General features: G+C 36.4%; 1 long non-coding RNA gene across 1 annotated transcript in view; it reads right to left on the minus strand.

Moving 5' to 3' along the window:
• The window catches only part of LOC145694259 (uncharacterized), an 81,767-nt gene extending 61,740 nt beyond the window's left edge, over nt 1–20,027 (minus strand). Inside the window, exon 1 of the long non-coding RNA XR_014132986.1 lies at nt 19,841–20,027. This is a non-coding gene — a long non-coding RNA (uncharacterized LOC145694259). The remainder of the gene's footprint in view (nt 1–19,840) is intronic.
• Between the last annotated feature and the right edge of the window lie 2,140 nt (nt 20,028–22,167).

Genomic DNA, 22,167 nt, shown 5'->3' on the forward strand with positions numbered 1-22,167 from the left:
CTCATCTAAATCACAATATTCAGTAAAATTAGGCAGTAACTCTGCCAAGAAGGATGATTCTTACCGATCTTTCCTCTCTCTCTCTCTCTCGTGCTAGTTTTTGCTAGGAATGCATAAATCGTGGAACATGTATAATTTGTTAGGTAAACGCTGTCTGAGTGTGAGAGAGGACTCACCGTTTGGAAGAAAGCAAGCGAGAGAGAGAGAGAGAGAGAAACTCTAAGGGGAATATTGATTAATACAGGCTACTCTTCCTGTTCTTTTCCCTTCCTCCCACTTTGCCTTCCACTGAATTTCATTCACCATCACTTCAACTTTTTTTTCTTTCTGATTCGCACGTCTGTTTATCATCATTCACCCGTAGCCTTTTCATCTAGTGACTCTTTCTTCTTCCATCATCTTCGGAAGATAACATCAACCAAGGTTTCTATATTTCGATACTTACTTGTTGAAAAGCACGTTCCTAGTTTTGATATACACTGCCAGTGGCTTATTTACGATTTTGTTTCGGGCTGGCTTTGATAACTTTCGGGGGGGGGGGGGGCTTTGCCTGAAAATGTAAAAATTCTGCAAGATATTTCATAAAGTTTACTATAGTAAGTAAGATTTCGGGGGGTGGGGCTTAAGCCCGGAAGCCCCCCCTAAATACGCCACTGTACACTGCTGAACTTCAACAAGTAACAGTGGCACACAGGCACGTAGCCAGAATTTCACTTTGGGGAAGACAAGAGCAAGAAAATCTTACAAGGGTTTTGCTTCAGAAATTTCCTTTATATTAAACTTTTTGAAACATCTTAAAAACCTTGGGGGGGAGGTATGGAAAATTCACCTATTAACCTTCTTCTCCTACTACATGGTAGTGAAACAGATATTTTCTCCGAAATCCGGTGTTGCCAAGAAATTCTAGCTAGCTACAGTTCTCGACCAGAGGAGTGCGTATTCCTCTCTGTCACTTGAGAAAGGTTTTGGCAAAAAAGAAAAAAAAATAGCGTAGAAACTCAGAATGGTTTGTGCTGTTTTGTTATTTGATACTTTGAGTGGAAAAATCTTCCTTCTTCCTTTGGAGAGGAACAAAATTCAAACTGGACGGCAGCTCTCGGCGAAAATAGGGGGCGAGCAAAAGCTGATCTTCTCCGTCACATGAATAAGGAATGGAATGTCTCAAATGTTTTGGCGAAGGAAAAAGTAGTCTGGAAACTCCGAGTGCTTGATGTTGCTTTGTTATTTGACACTTTCAATCTGCTTTCAACAGAATATTTCTTTTTCCATTGAGAAGGAATGATCTATATATGCAGGCAAGTTGGTCAGTGTTTGTTTATTTCCCCCTTCTCTATATAGAAAGAGCCCACATGTGTAAGCCATTAATCACAGAGTAATGGGGACCAAAGCTATGGCAACGTTGTTGAACATAAGTTAAGTTACAATGTCACTAGTAAGAGGATATGATTGTTCGGACAGCTCCGATTACCACCCACTAAGGTTTTTAAGATTCTGCCAGTATTGTATATAGGTCACCACATTGTGATTGGGAAGCACACACACCTAACTAACTAACAAACTCTATGGCCAATGCCGCGTTCACAAAATACTCTCCATTGACTTCTATCCTTAGTCAACTGAATCCAGTTTCTATTTTGTCTTCGTATTTCTGCGAGATCCGTCTTAATAGTGTCCTCCCATCTGCGCCTAGGTCTTCCTAATAGTCATTTTCCGATTGGATTTCCAGTTGATTGATTGATTTTTGAGTTTAACGTCCCCTTCAGCAGCGAGGCCATATGAGACGTGGACCTACTGATTAACTTGGAATCCGAACCACATGAGCTCCTGCCGGGAATCCGGTTGGATTTCCAGTTAAAGCTTTGAAAGTGTTCCTACTTTCTTCCATTCTGGCTACATGACCTGGTCACCCGAGTCTCCTACACTTGATTATCCTTACATGTTCGGTAAAGGGTATAAATTATGCAATTTCTCATTTTCAAGTTTCCGCCATTCCGCATTCACGTTCCTCTTGGGTCCAAATATTTGTATCAGGATCTTGTTCTCAAATACTTTCAGTCTATGTTCTTTTCTCAGAGTAAGCGACCATATGTCGCAACCACACACAACCACAGACACAAATATCGTTTTATACCGTATTTTACGGACTATAGGACGCAGTTTTTGCTTCGAAAAATTGCCTCCAAAATTCAAGCGCGTCTTATATTCGAAATTAATATTAAAATATCCAGTGTTTGATTTAAAATTCTCGTCAGTCTTAAAAATGGTTATAAATTTGATACAGAGGGAAACCTATCTGGCAACATTGAAAGAAGAAGAAAGTTCAGATGACGATTTTCAGCGATTTTCAAAGATCAGTTCGGTTTTAGAAACTAAGATTTTTTTAGTCTGGCTTTGCAACCTAATAATAAAAATGGTAAAAATGTTACGGTATTTTTTTTTAAAAAAAAGAAAAGAAAATTGCTTTAAAATTAAGGTGATCTTATAGTCCGTAAAATACGGTATATTTTACGTTTCAAATTATGACGACAAAAGATTTTGAACTGAATAATAACACAAATTCCCTGCTTTCGTTCATTGATATTGATCTTCAAACACACATATACGTAAATTCATTAAATTTCAATTTATTAACTAACTATTGGTAAATAAATAAATAAATAACTCGGTTACTTCTCTTTAAACTACAGGCATACACTAGCTACAAAACACGATAAAAAGAATGCATATGTCCGTTCACCAGAAGCAATTTTCTTTGTCCGGTAGCGGCCATAATCAGTGTTGCCAATTTGGGGGAAAAGTCACTAAATCTAGGGGATTCGATTTCCAAGATAGCGAAAAAAAAAATAATTTTTCCGATTAGTGACTTTTTTGGTGATTTTTGAGGGAGAATTTGGCGACTTCTTTGCTGCGAACAAATTGTCCTCTAATCAAGTATTATTAGCTCGAATCAGTTCAGATATATACTATCTTTATTTTCCTTTTTCTTACTTGAATCAGTGCAAGTGTTGACGAGCTGGTAAAGTACATACCATTCGTCTCCATATTCTCGCCTCAATTATTATCCTTTTGCCTCTAACGGGGACCAACTCCAACTTTTAATGCCTCTTAGTTTGCGGAACTTCTGTTTAGAGGCACAAATTATACATTGCTGATCATCTGATTATCTGTAGAAGCATGAGTAAAAATAAAGTGGACGTAAGATTTTTTTTGTAGACTTTTACTTTTGTTCGTTTTCTAAACTCATTTTCGATTTTATTGTGAAATTGATCATAAAGTTAAAAAATGAGTGATATTATTGTTAGTGACATATGTTTCTTTCATTTGCGTTTTTACGTCTACATTTTTGTAGCATAGATAGCATTATGGCTTGAGTTGTTTATATATATATATATATATATATATATATATATATATATATATATATATATATATATATATATATATATAATAGAGAAAAAGACGAAATTCCAGGAATAATTCTTTTTAGCAACTTTTCACCCAAAATTGGAGTTATTTCATCTCTCATTTAGCTACTTTCTGTATCAACTTGTTGACAACACTGGCCATAACATCAATCAGCTTCTGAACATTAGATGACAGGTGGGAATAGATTGTAGGACCGCAAGTCCTGTAAGTCGTTCCCCCTGCATTTTGTTTCGGAGACAGGGTTTGCTTGTTTTCATTGAAGAAATTATCTGTCCACGGACGCAGTTCAAACAGGCAAAGCAATCTAAGATATTAAGTAGCTTGCTAACTGTTGGGAAGAAGGCTGGATTATAGGCATGGAGAACATCAAATAATTTCGACAGGATTATTTGATTCATAATGCTGTTTTTCAAACCACATATTATACTCAGCCTTGAAGCAAGACCAGTTCAATACTTCTGAATTTTGCGATATCTTTTAGTTTTTTCTTCAGCATTGTCTTGGCAAAAAAGATTTTTAGAGAACATGACACTTTCCTGTTACAAAACCTGGTTGTCAGCGAATACCGCAAGGTAAATCTAAACACGGTACAAAGACTGCTCAAACTTTTGATTCCTCATAGCGGTTGAAGGATGCCCTGGAGAGTATACCATCATGTATGTTTAGAAACGCGATTACCAAACTTCGGGAGGTGATTTCTTATATCAAAAGGAAGAAAAAAACTCTAGATAATAAGCATTGATCGAAAAACACCACCTTTCAGAGTTATAAATAACCGAAAATACGAAATATCAAGTTTTATTAAGCTTTAGCTGAAAACTATCAGACCTGCCACAAGTGATTGAAGGATTTGTACAGAAACCAGAACGCGCTATATCTAAATATCCCTGCTTCAGAATCCTCCAGCATAAGCAAAACGAATGCTCAATTAGTACTGAAAAATATATTCTCCTACCCCCAATTCGTTTCACAGGTACAAAAAGATTATAAAACATATATATTTAGATAGAACGCCCATTAGTTGCTGTGTAATTTCTTGAAGTGCTTACGATGGGTCCAATAGTTTTGAAGCCATGGTGTTTTAAAACGTGATGTTTGACATGTATAGTGGTTTATAACTCTGAAAGGAGGTGTTTTATTAAAAAGACCTCAAGAAGAAAACAGTAAAAGCAAACCACAAAATTCCAATTTACTTCAAACAAAACATTTTAAAATATACATTTTACAGTATAAGCTAATGAGCTAAAATAAATAGTAGAGGAAATCAACAGGTAAGAGAAATTTTAGGAACAATAGAAAAATTTTAGTAACAATAGAAAAATTTAAGAACAATATTAAAAATTTTAAGAACAGTAGCAAAAGTTCCTAAACAATAGTAAAAATTTTAGGAATTATAGCAAAAATTTTAGGAACAATAGAAAAAATTTACGAACAATAGTAAATATTTTAAGAAGAGCAGTAAAAATTTTAGGAACTATAGTAAAAATTTTAGGAATTATAGCAAAAATTTTAGAAACAATAAAACAAATTTAAGAACAATAGTAAAAATTTTAGGAACAATAGCAAAATTTTTAGGAACAGCAGAAAATTTTAGGAACAATATTAAAAATCTTAGGAACAATAGGAAAAATTTTAGGAACAATAGAAAAATTCTAGGATCAATACAAACATTCGAGAAGAATACTAAAAATTTTACGAACAATAGCAAAACTTTTAGGAACAATAGCAAAACTTTTAGGAACAATAGAAAAAATTTTAGGATCAACAGTAAAAATTTTACTAACAATAGCAAAACTTTTAGAACAATATCAAAAATTTTAGGAACAATAGTAAAAATTTTAGGATCAATAGAAAAATTAGGAACTGGAGAATTTTTTAGGAACAATGGTAATAATTTTAGGAACAATAAAATAATTTAGAAACAGCAGAAAAAATTAGTAACAATAGTAATGATTTTTGGAAGAATAACAAAAGTTTTAGAAAAAATAGCAAACATTTTAGGAATAATAGCAAAAATCTTAGGAATAATAGCAAAAGTTTAGGAACAGTAGAAACATTTTAGAAACAGTAGCAAAAATAGCAACACCTGTCAACACTCGTTTTATTGGGAAATAAGTATAATCATTATAAATGAGATTATTAAGAGTACACTGAGTGAAATGGGCTCTTATAAAGTGTCTAGTTTCTTTGTTGTAATTGTATATAATCACGTGATGCACGCAAACCTTGTAAAAAAAATATATAAACCCGTTAGAAGGAGCGGCGATGACTGTGACAGCTGAGAGTGGCCATCAATTTCTATTTCCGTAGAATCTTTCTCAAAACGAGGATATCTAGCATAGTTTGATTGACAGTCAACTGTCATCAGGATTGTCAACGAAGGTGGAAAAAGACGCGGCTCTGTTCATAGGCACTACGTAAATTGATTTCCATGGGAACGTTGAGTTCAAAAGATTTTTTATCGTCTCTGATGGAAAATGCGTCCACGCCGTCAACCAATAACTGAACATTGCGTCATCAACTTTTATTGAAAAATGAACGGCTTGGTCGTTTATGTACCTGCTATTTTTGCAATATTAAATATAGAATGTTAATGCTAAGCAGTAGTAACTAGCGGTCTTTAAACCAGCGGTTGCAATATCAATTACATGTGTGAATAAGTGATGGCGTTTCCTATTACCAATACATTACATTCTTTCTAATCAGATCATTTCGTACACAGAAGTATACCAAATTAGCAAGAGTGTCGTATTGCTGAAACTACTGACAAAATTATATTTACGTGAAGATACCCTATTTTGGCATAATTTTTAAAACATCCTACCCCCACAGAACACGCCCTGGAAGCAAATTGATATGATTAAAACTAAACAGTTTGAGGTGAGAACTGTTCCAAAGTCATTTCAAATAGATCAGTTGTTTCTCTGATCCCGTAAACTATGAATTCGACACAAAATTCAGTCATTTTTAATATATTTTTTCAATCGATCTTCTCCTTTACGATTGGGGCTGAACTTGCGCTTAAATGGCATTGAGAGCATCACTATTCCTTTCAGCGACTCCGAAAGCTATGGTTTGCACACTGATCAACAATATCGGTCGTATTGGATTATTTTTAAATATCATTCTTTCCAACTGCCATCCCTGCAGCGTCTTACTTCCCCTGTATTTTTTCCAGATTGTAAATCAAACTTGGTTTTAATTGTTCCAGGTGTTCCTAAGTTGCGCTAGGATATACATTCATACACCTATGTCAAAATATGTATGAGTATATAAATGTGTATGTGTCTAAATTTCCAATCCAGCTGACATGACCTTTCTTGCCTAAACTTGGCCTTAAATGTAATCTGTATTATCACCTTGCAGCCTAGCAACCCTGAAAACTATGAATTCGACACTAATCTTTGTCATTTGAAACACCTTCACTTTCTCTCAGCCCCCCTTTCCAGTGGAGCTGAAATTGGACTTTACTGCTATCGAGAGTGTAACTATTCTTCTAAGCGACACCAAAAGCTATGGAATTGACATTAATATCGGTCGTTTTCGACTATTTTTATATTTAGGTGCTAATAGGAGCTACACGTGAAGTTAAATGGCATCAAGAATGTCATTGTTCGTCTCAGGGACCTCGAAAACTGTGAATTCGATACTAATATAGGTCTTTTTTCTTTATTTTTACACATTTTATACTTTCTACGCACTCCTAGGAATGCTAGGGGTCTTACTCCCCTGGGGACTGAACGTGGACTTAAAGGACATCGGAACTGTCATCAATCAAGTTAGAAAAACCGAAAACCATAGACTCAACACTAATATCGGTCGCTTTTTGATTTAATGTCACCCTCTCTCATCCTCTAGGTGTTCTGGAAGTATTACCCCACTGGGGATTCGATATAAAGTTCGATTTAAAGGACATCTAAGCTGTTACCAATCAACTTAGGACTCCCGAAAACTATGGATTCGACACTAATATTGTCGTTTTCGATAATTTTTACATATTATCATTCCCCCTCCCCAGGGATGATTATTTTTACATATCACCATTCTCCCAGCGGTGCTAATGGAGAATGAGCTCTGACTTAAACGGTATCGTAAGTGTCACTATTCATCTCACCGAGCCTAAAAACTATGAATTCATCCCTAATATCGATTGCTTTTGATAACTTTTATATGGCACCCCTCAAACTACCCTAGCTGTGTCAGGCGGTGTCATACCCACAGTACTATTTTCCAGACTATAATTAATACGTGTTATAAGTTTGGTTTAAATTACTTTAGGCGTTCTAGAGTTATGCTGGAACATATGCACATACATACGTGTACTTACATGCATTTTTATGTAGGGCCTATATAAAAGTTATTAAATAATTAAATAAATGATGTCGCGGGTATTAGTAAAGTGTGTTGTCGATCAAAAGAAGTTGAAAACCAATAGAAGAGATTACAGTGCAAACAGTTTGAATTCTTTGCCTAGTATGAGCGTTTTGAAACATGTCTCGGGGTCTCTGGGAATTAGAATTGCGTATTGTCGAATTTAATTTACATTGATTTTAATGGCATATTCATTAGCAGCTCCTATGTTGTACTCCAAAACCAATGGCTTCCTCGAACATTCTCTTTACTTGTCTATAATATGAATATATATTACAGCGTTGTTTGTTTGTGTGTGTGTGTGTGTGTGTGTGTGTGTGTAAATGCCATGACTCAAGTCACCAATTAACGGCTGTCACTTTTCTACGATTCAAAACCTCAAATAGAAATTTAAAATTTCATACATTATTGTTGCGGAATCAAATACTGTCTTAGTGATAACTATTATACAATGGAAAACCTTCACCGATACCCAGCAACACTCTGTGACAGCACCACTATTGTTTGTTCCCGTACCCTCGGAACGTCACTTGTTAGTAACTCTCGCCATCAGAAAAGGGCGCCTCTTTCACAGCCCCAAGAGGCATGTCAGTTCCAGGTAAAACACATAGCTTCCACTTTTGCCTTACTCTCACCAAATATGTTGCTGAAGACTTGGAACTGCAACGGGAATAATAATTATGCCACAAAAAATTTTTACAGCAATAGACAAAACAAAGCGGAAGTTGGAGATCCTTCCTCCCTTCATGGGTGGTAAACAGATACGTGATTGATTGATTGATTGATTGGTTGATTGATTGATTGATTGATTGATTGATTGATTAAAAGAAAGAAGAAAAACAGTTTCGACGACCGAATTATTGAGGGTTGTATTTAGGGTTACTAGATTTTCCAGAGGAAAAAAGTGAAGATAAGTGATATTCAGAATTTACGTATAACAAACACACATGAAAATAAGTGATATTCAGAATTTACGTGTAACAAACACACATAATTCAGTGTGATATTCAGAATTTACATATAACAAACACATATAATTCAATATGATATTAAGAATTTACGTATAACAAACACAAATGATTCAATGTGATATTAAGAATTTACATATAACAAACACATATAATTCAATGTGATATTAAGAATTTACATATAACAAACACATGTAATTCAAAGTGATATTCAGAATATACATTTAACAAACATATAATTCAACATAATATTCAGAACTTACATATAACAAACACATATAATTCAATGTGATATTAAGAATTTACATATAACAAACACATATAATTTAATAAATAAGACTTTTGATATTTTATTCTTGTTTATTTTATTTGACTGGCGTTTCAAACGCCCTGATTACATTTATCTTCAGAGTTTTACTTATTTGGAGACTTTTTGTACAATTTTTGTAGTATAATTTTAATTTATGAGCATTTCTATAGTCTCTCGGTACTAAATAGGGGTACTACATCGATCTTGTTTGCACTAATTAAATGAAAAATTTAGTGTGCTGTAAAGCAGGAGTATCTTTTCCACTGGCAATGTTTGGACATTGGCTAAGAAGGAACTGTACCATATGAAGAGGTTAATGGAAGACAGTGGTGTATAGAAGCTTCTTAGCTGCAGCAAGTAACTAGCCAATAATGACATAATATCTATGTTGATGATGACTACTGAAAATATTTCATGAAAGTAGCTATATCTGCATGTTGATGGAGATCACTTCTAGCAAAGTTACAGGTTAGTAAAGGGTTATTCAAAAAGCGCGCCGGTTTTGGATCGTCTGGCAAATTTTTATTTCTTGGTTGCGGACATTGTTTTGTATTGTTGTTCTATCTACAAACATTCCGATTGTGGCCTTAGTCTGAATTTCTCCCATTTTTTCAGTCTGCGTCTAGCCATGGAGCAGTTTACTATAGTGCAACATGTGCTAATTGTGTAAAATTAGCAAAACGGAGAAAGTTATGCAACAACTGTTAGGCGTGTTCGCGCGGTTCTAGGGCGAATGAAGCACCGAATGAATCAACAGTTCACAGATTTATGAAAAAGTTCATTGAAAGGGGTTCAACAGTGAACATTTAAAGTCCTTGGCATCGTTGTAGTGGTCGTCGGCGAAATCCAAGTGGAAATTTGTCAGGCAGTCATTGCAAATTTCAGAACACAGTTATTGCATACCAGCGCAGCAGAGGAGGTCGTATGCCCGACGTCATTCACCATATTGCATGAAAGTGCAGTATAGGAGGTCGTATGCCCGACGTCATTCACCATATTGCATGAAAGCGCAGTATAGGAGGTCGTATGCCCGACGTCATTCACCATATTGCATGAAAGCGCAGTATAGGAGGTCGTATGCCCGACGTCATTCACCATATTGCATGAAAGCGCAGTATAGGAGGTCGTATGCCCGACTTCATTCGCCATATTGCATGAAAGCGCAGTATAGGAGGTTGTATGCCCGACGTCATTCACCATATTGCATGAAAGCGCAGTATAGGAGGTCGTATGCCCGACGTCATTCACCATACCTGAAATCGGAATGTGTGGTGAACATGTTTATGAATTTTGTTAGTGTGTTTTGAAAAAATAAAGTTCATAATTTGATGTAACAAAACCGATGCCCTTTTTTGAAAAACCCTGTATTTACACTAGGTAAGATTACGTTATTTTTTACTCATTCTTCAAATAATTGTTCGGCATACGCATATCAATTTTATGCGAATCACCCTGTATTTTGTCTTTGTCTCACCTGTGAGTGTGTTGACCTACAGACCTTGAAATTTTCACACTCTTTTCCCCTTTGGTTTGCTGTTTAAATAAAGTTTAACATAGATTGTTTTAATGCCCGTACCAACGTGACTTTCAATCACAATTGAAATTATGGAAAAAGTAAAAACAAAGAAATAATACAAAAAATAATCGATTCGCGTGACCACCATCTACAACAGACGTACTGTTATGTTAGTGATTCTTGGTTTTTACATCAACAGAGAATGATATCGGTGATGGTGTTAGAAAGAAGAGGATATGACGATAGTCTTTTTTTTTCCTCTCTCTTTTGGTTGGAGCCTCGCCTTCCAATGACTCTGAGGCAGAGAGAGAGAGAGAGAATCACCAATTACAGCTGCCATCCAAAGGTTTTCCTCACAACGGAAACCTAATAATTCAGTTGAACCACAGACTTTTGTGCTGACTGCAAATGCGGCTGCTATTCAGTGCATTGTTTTGTGGTCTCCAAAGGTACGTGCTGCTATCTCACAGAAACAAAAGAATTATGGAACTCAGTGAGGAAGAGAGGAGATAGGTTCGTACGACATAAATCGGAAGATGTGACACTGGAGAGAGGAAGAAGGGGAATGAAAGCCAGAAGAAGAGAGATAGAATGGATTGAAAGAGAAGGGAAATAAAAATCAGATTTGTAAAGGAAGTGGAGGGATGGAAATCAACGAAAGTGGTTGGGAAGCTCTTCAAACGATTAACCTTTAGATTCTCCTGTCACAGCAGCCCGAATTCAACGATTGTGTTTTATAAATCTCTTTATATAAAAGAAGTCTTGACTGACTGCATGATCAACGCATAGGCCTTATGACGTAAGAAAGGGTTTTTGGAAGATCGGATTGGAAGAGGGAGGTTTTTGGTTTAATTTAGTATAACGTCCCACGGTTATGCCTGCTAGGCTAAAGGAGACATGAAACTACTGATTATAGCGGAATCCGAACCACTGTGGTCGTTCAACTGTACCCCCACCGGGAATCGAGTTGTTGAGTTGATTTTGAATTTAACATCCCGTTCAGCAGCGAGGCTATATGAGATATGGACCTACTGATTAACGTGGAATCCGAACCACATGAGCTCCCGCTGGGAATCGAACCCGGGTCTCCCACGCCAACGGCGCGTAAGCTAACCGCTTAGCCACGAAGGAGCTCCCACCGGGAATCGAATCCGGGACTACGTACAAGGAAGAGGGGCTGGGGCTCCAATTATTATAATAAGCTGTCCCGAATTAAGGTTACAGAGAAAAAACTTGAAATTTGGACTATGTCTATGGCCTATGGAATACGAACCTATCAAAACCTCATTCACAGAAGCTCTCCATTGACTCGTCATTAGCCATTTTAATAAAGAACGGAACTTTTGAGTGCATAATAAAGTACAAATGTATAAAACGAAATTAAGTAATTTACATATTACATATTTATATATATAGTTTGCAGTTTATGGTACCTGTGATTATGTATGAAATATGATATCACTGGAAAGCCCTCCAAAATTCTGAAGGCATATTCTCGTTCTTTTAATGAAATTGTTCATACCTTTTCGCAGGGGCGGATCCAGGATCGACTTCTGCGGGGAAGGAGGCGATGGGTTGTCATACTGCTAAGGGGCTCCAAACTTTGAGATGGGTCTTATTTATTTATATAAAATAAGAAAGTGTCCTCTTCTGGGGGGGGAGCAATCGCCTCGATGGCCCCCCCGGATCCGCCCCTGCCTTTTCGGCATACTTGTGTCTCTAGTTCTGAAATTACACGCTAAATCTCGGCCTTGAGTTCTGGAAGTGATCGTAGTTCGTTGGCATACACACGAGATTTCAAATATCCCTACAGAAAGAAATCACATAGTATCAAATCACAGGAGCTGGGTAGCCAGTTCACTACAACACGCTGTTGCGTCGTGAAGCGCTCTATTCCTACTCGTACAAAAACAGATGACGATCATGTGCTATTATTTGGCGCTCCACTCCTACCCGTACAGAAAACAGATAACGATCATGTGTTATTATTTGGCTCTCCATTCCTACCCGTACAGAAAACAGATAACGATCATGTGTTATTATTTGGCGCTCCATTCCTACCCGTACAGAAAACAGATAACGATCATGTGTTATTATTTGGCGCTCCATTCCTACCCGTACAGAAAACAGATAACGATCATGCACTATTCGGTGTTCCGTGACTGCTAACCACAAAGACAACAGTTGAACATCGTGTAACGTTCAGTGCTGCCATCTTAATTTACTAGAACAGAAATGACGGGCATTTCAAAAGTTGCGTTCTTTATGGGACATCCTTTATTTTCTTCCCATCTACGGCTAGGTCTTCCTAATGGTCTTCTTCCGATAGATTTTCAAATCGAAATTTTGAAAGCGTTTCTGACTTCTATTCTAGTTACACGACCTGCTCTCTAAGTGTGCTAGATTTAATGACCCCAGCAGCGTTAAGTAAACGGTATAAATTACGGAGTTCTTTGTCATGAAATTTCCACCATTTCCGTCTCTGGTGCGTCCAAATATTCGCCTCAGATTTTATTTTTAAAGACTTTCAGTATATGTTCTGTCCTCGAAATAAGCGAGCATGTTTTTCAACGATACGGCATTTGTATAATTATCGTTTCGTACGATATTTTAAGTTTCAAATTCTTGGACAGAATTCGTGAAGATAGGAGAATTTGAGTTGAACAATAACATAAATTCCCTGCTTTCAGTTGACATTTAATTTCTTCGTGGATATGGTTTTGGCCTGGTAATGTTGGTACTAGATGTTTGAAAGTGTATACTTTGCCGAAAGGATTTTAACGTATCCATAATTTGCAGCATTATAGTCACGGCCATTTTCTTTAAAATAATTAACTGGGTACTTGGTGTTTTTCATACTTGATCTAAATGGAAAGAAAAAGGGAAAATTAATGGAAATATTTCAGTTTAACGTCCAGCGATTATGCGTATTAGACTAAGGGAGACGGAGATGATGCAAGTGAAAGATGATGGAATAACTAGTGGAATGAGCATGTGGGAAGAGACGGGAGTACCTCGAGAAAACCCACGGACACCATGTTGTCCACCACAAACTTACTTGGCTGGGAATAGAACCAGAGACCCCACGCATCAGAGGTAAGCGCGTTACCACTGAGCCACCGGTCTTGCACCAGGTTGTCAAGGAATATGTCTAGCTTTATTAAAGTTCCAGGGTCTTGTCCATAATTTTCAAGGAATTCTTGTTTACGATCGTACTTCTAGTTTCCAAGGAATACGTTTCTATAGTGTTTCAAACTTTTAAATGTTTTGTGTCTTCAAAGTTTGAATTTGAGTTAAAAACAAAGAAAAGAAGGTATGTTATTGAATTATAAAATTATATTTCGGTTCAACTTAAAGAAAAATGTTTATTAACAGTTATAGATTTCTATTTCACAAAGATTTAACAAGTAGTATAGTATTGTAAAAATATCCCCTCACGAGATACCGATTTTGCTACCCTATCCACAGCTCGTACGAATACCGAGTCGGAAAGATAGAACTTTGGAAACCAACTTAGAAGGTGAAGACTACTTCCAGTCCCATCTTCCTGATTGTAGATTATGTGACGAGGTGATGACTAATTGAAATAATATTGCCTGACTGATGACCCCGTAGCTTCCACCCACCTTATTTATTTCCAAAGTTTGTTTTTCACGTGAGTTTATTTTTAGTTTCAAATTTTATTTTAATACCGGTAATTAATTACCAAACGATGAGTGTTAGCGTGCGGGTTCATGATTTGTCTCGCCACTTTTGATTTTGTTCAGTTTAGTTCTGGTTTACACTTATTACAGTTTTTATGTTTGCTTTAAGTATAGTGTCCAGGGGTGTAAACTCATAAACTGCTGTCAGAAAAATGTTTTTTTTTTTAATTGTTATCATTTTAACTTCTTTTTTCTTCTTTCTTCCTGGCGGGTTTGTGACTCTAGGCTCTATAAGGCTCAAGGGCCTTGTCATTGGTTATCAAAAAATATGTCTTTAGCTCTGTAAGGCTCCAATGCCGTGCCCATGGTTATCAAAGAATATATCTTTAGGCTCTGTAAGGCTCCAATGTTGTACCCATGGTTGTCAAAGAACATATCTTTAGCTCTGTAAGGCTCCAATGCCGTGCCCATGGTTGTCAAAGAATATATTTTTAGACTCTGTAAGGCTCCAATGCCGTGCCCATGGTTGTCAAAGAATATATCTTCAGCTATGTAAGGCTCCAATGCCGTGCCCATGGTTGTCAAAGAATATATCTTTAGCTCTCTAAGGCTCCAATGCCGTGCCCATGGTTGTCAAAGAATATATCTTTAGGCTCTGTAAGGCTCCAATGTTGTACCCATGGTTGTCAAAGAACATATCTTTAGGCTCTGTAAGGCTCCAATGCCGTGCCCATGGTTGTCAAAGAATATATCTTCAGCTCTGTAAGGCTCCAATGCCGTGCCCATGGTTGTCAAAGAATATATCTTCAGCTATGTAAGGCTCCAATGCCGTGCCCATGGTCGTCAAAGAATATATCTTTAGCTCTCTAAGGCTCCAATGCCGTGCCCATGGTTGTCAAAGAATATATTTTTAGACTCTGTAAGGCTCCAATGTCGTGCCCATGGTTATCAAAGAATATGCATTTAGCTCTGTAAGGCTACAATGCCGTGCCCATGGTTGTCACAGAATATATATTTAGGCTGTGTAAGAATCCAAGAATTTACTTCTAGTTGTCAAGAAATATTCAGGTTCCGTAGCTTCCTAGTCTCGCAGATTGTTCTCAAGGAATACGTCTTCAGATTACTTATGAATCGTAGGATTAAATAAGGAACTGATTAAGAATGAATGAATAGCAGCTGGAAAAACATTGACTACTTAGCAATGCAGTATCTTCTATCTACTACAAAATTACTGTTGTGAATACTGTTTATGTATGTGCAACTTTCACATTGTCTCATTCATGATATCTTAGATTTTATTTTTTTTTTTTTTATTCCCGCATAAATATTTATTAAGACTCTTTACGGAATTCTTCACTTCGTATTTAGTTCCTCTATAAAGAGTTCACAGTAGCTACTGAAATATAAATCTTTCTCTTTTGCTTGCTTTATCCAGAAGTAGGACATACCTGAAATGCTATATTGATCATTTCTTCACAGAAAGGATAACATTTTTGTGATGGTTGGCAGCCATGGTAAAATGTCAAATCTTTTCATGTGTGAAGTTTGTAGAATTCCTGGCAGCGTATTTACCTTGTGACTCTCAGCTCCTGACATCAAAATGATTACCAACTTATTAAAGCTTATAATTTTAGTAGAGTTCCCTCCCTCGGGCCCATCCAATCAAATTATGGTCATCGAAATTACCGTGGGAGCAATAAATTGAACACGCTTAAATATGTGGATGTGGGGAAAGCGCGGTGCAATTAAGAAGAAAAAATGTAAAAAAAAAAAGTAGCAACTAGTTAAATTTGCTATGTGTTGATCTATCATTTAAACAGAATATGCTTTAAAATGCCAACAAGGAAAAATAATTGTCTAAACATGAGAATTGTACACTCCGCATCAAAAAAATTGCGACAGCTAACGCCTTGCAGTTAGGCCACCCAATATAAACCTTCTTATCCCATAATTGTGTCTGGTAAAGAGACCCCTCTCTCTCCTCTTTTCTTCTCTCCCATACTAAAATCAGAAAACATGAACGTAATTTTAATTTCAAAATATACATGTATTCATCATCATCATAGGTATTCTGCCCTTATTGGCAGGTCACTTGCCGCAGCTGAGAAGCTTCCATGCTCCACGGTCCTCCGCTAAACTCTTCGTCTTCACGTATGATCTTTCTGTTTTTATATCATCCATTAATTGTAGTCTCCTTCGCCCTCTTCCTCTCCTTCCCTTCACCATCCCCTCTAGGATGTCTCTCATGATACAATTTCTTCTTAGGCAATGTCCCAACCAGTTTCTCTTTCTCTTCTCAATAATATCTAGAAGTGTTCTTTTCTCCCTCACCATTTCTAACATCCTCTCATTCGTTTTGCGCTCGGTCCAACTAATTTTTTCCATTCTTCTCCACACTCACATTTCGAAGCCTTCCATTCTTTTTACATCATTTTTACGTAATGTCTATGCTTCCGCTTCATACAATACAACACTCCGCACGAAGTATTTTATGAGTCTTTTTCTAAACTCTTTATTCAAGCTCTCACAAAACAGGCCTCTCTTATTGCTAAAGTCTTCTTTCGCCATTTCTATCCTTGCTTTTATTTCACATTCGGACTTCATGTCATTACTAAGAATACTACCCAGATATCGAAAACTATTCACTTGTTTTATTTTCTCCCCTCCCACTTTTATATTTGACACAGACCTCTTCGTTCCAATCACCATGTCTTTTGTCTTTCTAACATATATTTTCATTTCATATTCTTCAAAGCCCTTCCTCAGATTTTCTAACATCTTATTGATTTTCTTTTCAGATTTTGCAACAAGCGCCATATCGTCTGCAAATCTTATGCATCTAATCATTCTACCTCCTACTGAAACGTTATCTTCATCATGGAGGCTATATTCACTATATCTTCTAGATAATGATACAGTATTTTAGATAGATGTTAAATAGTGTTGGCGAGAGACAGCATCCTTGTCGAATTCCATTTCCAATTGCACTCTCCTCCATCAGTTCTTCCTCTTCCTAACACTTACTTGTTGGTTCATATATAAGTTTCTTATGAGTCTTCGATCTTTCCATTCCAACCCAATCCTCTTTAGAACTCCCAACAACAATGCCCAATTCACGCTGTCAAAGACCTTTTCTAGATCAATAAATACAACATACACCTCCTTCCCCTTTTCTACAAATCTTTCACTGATCGCCCTTAATAATCCAATAGCATCTCTTGTGCCCTTATCTCTTTTCAACCCGAGCTGTTCCTCCTCAACTTTTTCATTTGTTTATCCATATAACCTTCTGTTCAGTATTCGGAGCAGAATTTTAGCTCCGTTGTTTCCCTTCGTATTCGTATACGTACACTCATGTCCAAAATTATTGTCGCATGTCTATAAATATGTTGTTCCAGGAATATAATTTGATAAGGAATTCGCCCGGTATTTCTTATAATGTTAGTATGTGTATTGTCGGCAAAGACATGCATGTGGCAAACTTCATGTTAAAAGAGCAGTAAATAAGAACAATAAAATGAAAATAAAACTTTCTTGTCCATTTAGCAACATTTTGTTTTACTCATTGTAATTTTCGTATTTATAATTCTTTTCCTATGAAATTTACCACAAATATACATTTCCCGATTATACACATAGTATCAGTATTAAAAGTGCCCTGCAAAATCATTATCAAATTATATTCTTACAAAAAAGACAGTTATAGATATGCGACAATGATTTTGGACATGAGCGTACATGTATCAGTACCGATAAAATGAAAGAATAAAAGCGAGACGAAACGAGATTCATAATAAAAATACAATATTGTTAACGTTTAAGGAAACAATATCCAGAAATCAGAAATGCACCAATACATAGATCCTATTAATCTGAACTAAATAATATGAGTGAGTACAAATCTTCATGCGTAGTTTATGAGAAAACCGAGAAAAATAAGTATTTTGCAAACCTAAAATATGTTTGTTTTACGACCACGCTCTCTATCAACATCATACTAGTACTAAAATACATTCTGTCAAGAAAGCATTCGGAATTTTTTTATTTTAAAAAACTAGCTAAAATTGTGTAATTCTTTTTTTGTGTTGTAAGGTGGTACCAAGTTATCAGTATCTGTTAAAGTTTTGTTCTATGGAATCAACACTGAAATCAGAAGGAAGTGATCTATAACATACGGTTTCAATAGAAGAAATGAAATGAAAGCTTTGAGTTTTACGTCCCACGGTTATGCCGGTTAAACTAAAGGAGAAAGTGATGATGAGTAATGAATGAAATGGTGGAATGAAGAAAGTTGGAGGAAACAGGAGAACCCCGAGAAAACCCACGCACACGGTGTTTGTCCACCACAAAGTTCACTTGGCGGGGGCTGGGATCGAACCCGTGACCCCAAGCACCAGAGGTGAACGCTCTACCACTGAGCCACCGCGGCCCCCTGGTTTCAATAGAAGAATAAGGGGGAATGGAACCAGTCCTTAGAACGTTGAATCTATATCAAATATCGGTTATTGCTATCTCGTAGTTTTTGCTTTATAGAATCAATCATCCTTGATAAAACGGAAATGATAAATTTCTACCACTTCCGGTTTAAATATAAGGTTAAAGGAAGAAGAAACCTATTCTTGAAAATTGAATTTCTGTCAAACACAATTGCTTTGTATCGTTTTTGTTCTAATTACCTACTTGTGGATGGACAGAACAACATTATTTTATAAGTCTTCGTATACTTGTGATTAACATGGTTTGGAAGTCTAACCCACAAAAACCCAAACATTGTTCAAGTAAGAATTTTTGAACAAAACTTTTATGGTTCACTAAATGAGAGCTTTAGGTAACAGAAATGTCCAAAAAAATGTTTTTTTTTTTTTTTAATGAATTGGAAACCCAATGTGACACCTGTGACTCATCAAGAAACAGACGTGGTTTACAACTTTAACTTAGTACATGGACAATTACTATTTCACCAGAGTAATTATTGACCCTTTTAGATACAGGAAAAATAAATTATTCGGGATTTAAATACTTACTTATCATAGGAATAAATAAAATATATCCGGAAGCTGAAAGGCGCTCAAGAACCCCATGAGCCACATTCAGCTACTGACAAGAAAAGTTGAATAAAATTGCTAAAACCTGAAGAAAAGGAACGAAACGAAGCTTGCTACAAAGGTTTATGTATGAACTTATAACGTACAATAGGTATTTGTGTAAAACGTTTGAAACTAACTTTATAAGGTCACCAGGAAATCAATGGGACACCTGTGATACACTGGGGATTTGTGGGCTAAAATGGGCGCTCCATCGTCGATTAAAGAGCATTATATGTCAGCATGGTCTTCATGCAAATGTGAGATAGTAAAAGGGTTTAAAATAATTATGATAATTTAAAATTCACAGATCGAAGAGACTATTTCATAATAAAGTAAAACAAACAGAAGTAAACAAATGCAAATTGAAAAAGAGCAAACTTATGAATTTTATATGTTTTGGATTAGCTTTAAAGAACTCGGAAGCCAAGTAATTGTGTTTATCTTGTATTCGTTTAATCTCTTTTTTTTCTTTATCTTTTTTTTTTTCTCCTGCTGAATACAAAATTAACTTCTCTTACCTTCTTTGAAACTTGAAAAGAGCCTGTGAGTGAAGCAAATGTACTTCTACTCCAACTGCATGTTCTAGCAAAAGGCCGACCATCGTAAATCACTTGCAGACAGCCCCTCTTTGCTCTGGAGAAAGACATCGCCCGACAGAGCCAGAGAGAAAGATGATAACGCACAGCATATAAAGTTGTTTGTTGACATAAGGCAGTGAAACAGCCTGTTTCTGCGAGGACTTTGTTTCTGTTTCCTTGAGTAAATCTAATCCTAACTTCTTGATGAGTCATCTTTTGTAAAGGCATTCTCCAACCCAAACTTTTACCCTCTCTCTCTCTCTCTCTCTCTCTCTCTCTCTCTCTCTCTCTCTCTCTCTCTATATATATATATATATATATATATATATATATATATATATATATATATATATATATATATATATATATATATATATGTGTGTGTGTGTGTGTGTGTGTGTGTGTATCTTGTGTGCAAGTTTGCATATGTATGTTATGTGATTGTCTCTTCTTCCACCAGCGTCCCATTTCAAAGCTCGTAACATTCATCTGTTCTGTTTCGCTGAACTCGGCCTTTTAGTTCTTGTGTTGAGTGAATATAAAGTGACACTAAGGAGTTCAAATTCCCGTTGCGATGTTATTCCAAAGTTTAGTGTGTATTCTTTTTTTTCATTTGTCTGTGTCTCAGTTGTAAATTAAGTTACTTCGTAGTACATCACAAAAACAGGCGGTATTTTTAAATGAGAATGTGCAGACGGCTGATCGGAATATTTGCAAACTGTGATCCTATGCTGAAGCGAGCATGTGCGAGTTGCAGAAAAGTGGCGTATTAGTTTGTGTCTTATTCTAACAGGACCTGACTGGATTCAAGTTAGTGTAGCACTAAAATAGCGCCTACTGTTAAAAAAAAAAGTGTATCATTGGGTCTTCTCTATTCAGAGTTCAACCGTGAAAGGATTGTCAGTGTTGAATTAATGATATTCACTATCAAAAAGATTTGAGCATATGCCATCATGACCCGTTACGTACATACAACAAAATAAATTGCTCAAAAACAATGTTACCAATAACTTATTGATGCTCAAACCTAAGGGTACGAGGACTTTTCAAACATCCTGTATAAATGAAGTTTATTAGCTTAATTCAATATATTTATTACAGTGAAACCTCTACTAACGGACACCTCTATAAAGCGGACACCTCCCTTAACGGACATATTTTATAATCCCCAAACACTGGAATAGGAAAAAACATATTGGAAAACCTCTCTAAAGCGGACACTCTCTAGTACGGCCACGGACAGTCTTTTCTGTCTTTTATAGGTGTTATTTTCCTCCGTATTACGGACACTTTCTCTAGAAATAAGTTGAAAAGTGTAGTAAAAATACATTTTAGTAATTCACCAATACAAGGAAGCATTGTGACAACATTTTGCCTCCTCAACTGTCTGCTCAGCAACCTAGATGAAGCGTCTCTGTTTAACAACACTCTTATGTCCTTTGCTTGCATCCCACTCTCACCAAGCTGTTTTAGACACAAAAGTGATTGACAGTTGCCCGCCGTTAGGGATGACACGTTATGCTATTGTTCCGTTGGAGTCTAACCAACCACAAGACAAGTTTAGTACTTTTTGCCCTCAGGTATGTATTGCCTCAAAAAGGACACTTCAGGACTGCAATTACCCCACAAATTAAAGCGCCATACTGAAAACGAAGGAAGTACTGATAAGTGTAAAGTGCAGAGAACTATAACATTTTATTTCCATGTTGTGCCTCGAACATAGAGTATTGGATGACAGAGGATAATGCATGTATTATTCGTAAATACATGATTCATGCAAAAATATTTTTTTCTAATTGTATATTACCTTGCTCACTAATTTACATAACAAAATACTGAAACCTCTTGAAGGCGGACACCTCTCTATAGCGGACAATTTTTGATTCCCCACGGCTGTCCGCTTTAGAGAGGTTTCACTGTACATTTTTCAAGCTTCTTTATTTTTTCCCTCTAAAGTTTATAGACCTGATTAACCAGCTGACTTTATTGCTTCTCTGCTTGTGACGTTAAGAGCAACAGCGATGACAGCGCCACCCTTTCACGACATTGTCTGAAACTGATTGGCTGTTAGTTGTGCAGCCTAAAGAACTCAATTGGTTGAATTTTAGTTTAATGTATCTTTTCAGTGCCGAAGCTATAAGACATGGACCGTCAGCTTAACGTGGGGTCTGAACCACATAACCTCCCGCCAGGGATTTCCATAACAAAATCATATACGCTAACCACACACAGACATGAGGTAATCTACCTCCAGTACTTTGATGGTA

The sequence above is a fragment of the Thermobia domestica genome, chromosome 9, assembly GCF_964235325.1.
Source record: "Thermobia domestica chromosome 9, izTheDome1.hap1.1, whole genome shotgun sequence".
Classification (NCBI taxonomy): domain Eukaryota; kingdom Metazoa; phylum Arthropoda; class Insecta; order Zygentoma; family Lepismatidae; genus Thermobia; species Thermobia domestica.